This window comes from Cervus elaphus, chromosome 13 (genome assembly GCF_910594005.1).
Source record: "Cervus elaphus chromosome 13, mCerEla1.1, whole genome shotgun sequence".
NCBI classification, from domain to species: domain Eukaryota; kingdom Metazoa; phylum Chordata; class Mammalia; order Artiodactyla; family Cervidae; genus Cervus; species Cervus elaphus.
This window is the reverse complement of record NC_057827.1, coordinates 7,318,167-7,322,805: the sequence shown is the minus strand read 5'-3', so window position 1 is coordinate 7,322,805 and position 4,639 is coordinate 7,318,167. Positions and strand designations below refer to the sequence as shown.

The window sequence follows — 4,639 nt, the reverse complement described above, 5'->3', positions numbered from 1 at the left end:
AGAAGTATCAATTTGCTATCAAAAGGTCCATATTTGTAAACTGAGTTTTGCATTGCCTTGAAAAAGCCTTCTGCACTATTATTTAATTTATATTGGCACATTGTCAAGGTGATAGATGTTCCAAAGTTCCATAGGAAATGTGAGTTCAGTGTTGTACCTTCTAGTCACCAAAAGATTTGTAGACTGACATGCTATCATTTCCTGGTCTAGTATGCAATCTGATCTATGCTCTTATTTCACACTTTCAGTAAGTTCTATCACTCTATTTTCTAACGAGTTGATATGCATAGCTGCCAGCCATTAGTCTAGACTGCCACACCCACTCGTCCCTGTGCAGACCATTATGAGGCTAAAGATTTATGTGATACACAAATGGGAGCACTGCATCAATGGAAAAGTGAAGCCAGACTGTCAACTAGTTACATTATCTTTTATGGCAAAATTGCCATATGGCCACTCAGTTATGTGGCAAAAATATTTGTGATAAAAATGCTTGTGGCAAATATGTCTACAGCAAAAATGCTTACTGTGAAAATACTAGACAGTTATTCCAATAACAAAAAGCTAACGTGGGTCATTTTTGAAGCCCACCTAGAGCTTGAGGCCCTGGCAGAGGCCCTCCTTCTCTCCACCTAACGCCTTTAGTGTTTCACACTGGCCTCCTTTCAGGCCACAGCCCTGACCCGACTCCTTAATAACAGGCTGTGTAAAGTCATTGCCTTAATGATTCAGTTCTTCACTCCCTTTTTCATTTACACTCTGTCATGTGGCTTTGAAGCTCCTCTCACTAAAAGAGCAACGTCTATTCCCCAACCCTTGAATCTGCACTAGTCTTGAGAGGCAGTTAGTCCACAGAGTAAAAGTGTGATGTGCCAAATCTGATGCTAAGCTTGAAGAATCTTTGTGTGTTTCCACTTAATCTCTTTTGCTAGTAGCAGGACCAGGAAAAATTGCCCAGCGTAGCCTGACAGAGGATAAGGGTCATGCGGCGTGAGCCCAGTCACCTCAGTTAACCTGCCACGTCCAGTCTCCACATCTCAGTCCCCAGATGACCCTGAGATTGTTAGCAAGCTCAACCAAGACAGCAAAGCCCCCTAGCAACCTGCAAAACTAATCCCAGACACAGCAGGTACAAACACATATTGTGTACTCCTGAGATTTTTGTTGCTTTTTACATAGTATTATTCAGACAATATGTTTGATACAGAGTCCCTGGTTTTGGTACAAAGAAACAGAATCTTGAATATTATATGCCTTTCATAAGAGATACAGGCCATTTTAAATTAATACATTTCAACTTGATCAACCATAGTCTTCCTCTTACCCCCATACTTACCTTTACATTTTATTTTAATTCTTATTTAAGAAAATTATCAAATCTATATATACATGAAATCACAGACAAGCCTAACTTTGTATCAAAGATCTAAGAGTAACTCCCCCAAATAAATTGGAATTAAGTTTGGAAACTTAAATATATTAACTTATGTGCGAGAACTGGCATCCAATATTTCCAGAAGATTCTTATATCTTGATAAAGCTAATCTATCTTAATTGAGGGGAAAAAAATGAAACTAAATAATTTCTTATTTGCCTCAAAACAGTTGTTTTTTTCTTTTCCTTCCTTTGAGGTTGAGTAAGTTGGTCCATCAGTTAGTGCTTTAGATATCAAGAAGTAACTGAACTGTTTACATGTTTCCTTGATGTGTTTAGCAACTACTTGTTTCTTTGCATGAAATGGAGGTTCATATTTTTGCATGTCATGAACCAACACTTTCAGTGATAAGCTTAAGTACTCTGGATCTTTCTGTTGGAGCCATTTAGAAAACAAAAACAGGATTGTATAGTATCATTTGCACAGGGAAAGTAGTCAAACTGATACATTTTTGTGCACTGAAGGCAGTAAAATCTGGGTAAATGCTACCAAATGTTTAGTCATAAACTGAGAGAGACGTATTTGACCTTTATTTCCAAGACGGTCCAGTCGGGAGATTTCTCAAGTAGATTAAGTCTGCTGAGTACAGATTATCACCATCAGCAAGCTGGCTGTCCTCAGACATGTGCTAATACAATTTTTAATGTGGTTTCAAATAGGTCGTTTAGGGAAAGGTCTTGTTTGGATCTCAGTGCTTCTCTTTTTAGGTTCCAGCAGGAATCCAAGGATTCAGTGAAAAGCAATTAAAAGTAATTATGTTGCTCAGGGTATCTGCAAATCTCTGGCAAAAGATGTGCATTGATAAACTTAATCCTTATTTTACTTCCCCTAGGAATTTTCTCCAGAAATCACCCACCCAGCCTGCCTCCAGTCAGCCTCCCCAGAGCTGAGCCTGGATGTGAGAGCTTGATGCTGCTGTAGGAATCTTCATCACCCTTGAGCTTAACACGGAGGTTGGCATGTTAATCAGGGGCAAAAGGAAAACACAGTGAAATAAAACAACAGGTGTGGAAGGCAGTCAGGCAGGAAGTTCTCTCTCCAAACCAAAGTTTCCTTCAGGTTAGCGTTCATTGTAAAATATTAACAAACAGAAATCTCAACTAAATAGTCAGGAGACCAGCAAGGGATGCTCTCACACCTTGCACAATAGCAGAGGCCAACAGCAAGAAAGACCCGTCTTCCTTACTGCGAGGACGCAGCCAATGAGAAACCGCAGGGTCTCTGTACAGGGGTGGCACCCCCAAACACCTTTTCTCCTATAAAAGAGTTCTCTTTCCCTTGTAAGGGGCTTCAGCAAGGCTTTCCATTGTTGCAGACTTCAAGTTACAGTTCTCTGCTCATCCTGAATAATTCTTTTTTCTGGAGAAATATCTGCAGTCTATTTGTTTCAAATCAAAATATGTTTTTTTAATTTTCCTTTTTTTAATCTCTGCAGTGGCACGTTGGCATAGCTGACACCAAGGAAATACTGACCAGGTGAACTCATGGATGCTCTAGGTTCTGCTGTGGCCAAACGGTGTTTCTAAGCCCTTTCACATATGCAGGCAAAATTTACCTACGGCAGATAACATGCTCAGGAAGTGATCACTGGATGAAATCACTCCGAAATCACGAGAAGAAGGCTGCTCACCATCAAGCTCGGCGGCCCTCCAGGCGGATGGAGCCCGGGTCAGCACCAAGCCATTTCCATCCTGCTGGCCTGCATTTGCAAACTTATGCTCAGCTTCTCTCCCAGTGTTTCCCAATCGCCCACCTGTGAGTCTCATCTCAAGGAGGTAGAGGGGAGGAGGAGAAGACAGAGGAAGAAAAGGGAGAAGAGGACGGGTGGAGGGCGGAGCGGGGGAGGACAGGAAGGGGAGGGAGGAGGTGGGGAAGGACGACGGAGAGAAAAGCACAAGGAAACTGTCTTTCTCACACTTGCTCTTCCTATTCTCTCTTCTTCCCTCCCCTTCACTCCTCTAGCTGCAAAACAGCCTCCTTTCGGTTCTGGTTCTAGATGGATTTCCTGTCTTTTCACGTTTGCACGCACACTCGAACTCAGTTATTCCTCAGCTGCCTTGCACCAGTCTTCACTGCTCTGATCGCCGGGTCTTGAGCGTGGAGGAATTGAAGCCTGCCCAGAGGAGGTGCGGGTCCCCGCCTCATATAAGCACAGTGACGTTTGAGAACCTTTTGGTGACCTTTTTGACCTTCCACACCCACATGCTGGTGACAGTTCCACTGCTGGAGTGGGTCCATCACACGTGAGTGCAAAGCCTTCTCTCCAAGAGGGTCAGCCCTCCCACCGATAGTGGAGAGGAGGAGAAAGTAAGGGAGCAGGCAGGGGAGGCTATTTCCTAAGCACCCCAACTTTTGTGAATGGAGAAATCTGATGGACTTCAAAGCCTCACGGTCTCTCAGAGTCTGAAGTACCCTGTGGAAGCAAAGCAGGGCTCTTCCAACCCAAAGGCCGTCTCCTCACCCAGAGCGAAGCCTGAGACCCCTCCCCTCCAGCTCTGATCCACTTAACAGGCGGCTCTTGAGACCTCCAGCTTTCAGGGAGTATAAACCTGCAGCAAATGAAACTGCAAAGCCTGGCTCCTGGACCAAAACCCATTCCCTCCTCAGGAAGGCTCTCCTCTCCGTGTCCTATGTGTCTTCCATTCTGTTGCTGTCAAGAGTCCGTGTTCATGGCTCATTCTCCTTGGTATTTTCAGTCATTGAGCCTGTAATGTTCTACTCTTGGAATATTACATTTGTCAGGAGGTGTAAACAAAATTCCAAACCTGAAGCTACAAAAGAGAAATAAAAAATACTGTTTGAGCAATACCAGATGCTGAATGCTCTCTGTACATTTAGAAATCCATGAATTTCAAATGCTACCCTCTGAATCCTCACCATCAATTTCAGTCCTGCTTGAGGACTCTGTTGTAATTCACTATCTGTAATTACCCAGCCCCAGCAAAAAGGGAACTGTGCCTTTGTTACAATTTCTTGGCATTAACAAAAAGCTTCCTGCAAACGCCAACCTTCCATTTTTCTTTCAGACTTACATTAACAGTTGCATCCTAATATTAAGTTACCTATTTCCACCTCCATAGAGTAAACAGGTAGGCTGGCAAAATTCACACATTCTTTCCATTTTAACTGCTAACCTTTACAGTCAGTGGTATTCACTCAAAAGTGTGTAGCTCTGTAGGAAAAAAAACTTGGGATACAAACCCC

The 4,639-nt window shown here is 43.0% G+C and overlaps 1 long non-coding RNA gene across 1 annotated transcript; it reads left to right on the top strand.

The window, feature by feature from the left end:
• Positions 1-2,590: 2,590 nt before the first annotated feature.
• On the top strand, positions 2,591-4,241 carry LOC122706714. The gene is made up of 2 exons (XR_006344444.1): positions 2,591-3,190; positions 3,398-4,241. It is a non-coding gene; the product is annotated as an uncharacterized LOC122706714 (long non-coding RNA).
• Positions 4,242-4,639: the final 398 nt, after the last annotated feature.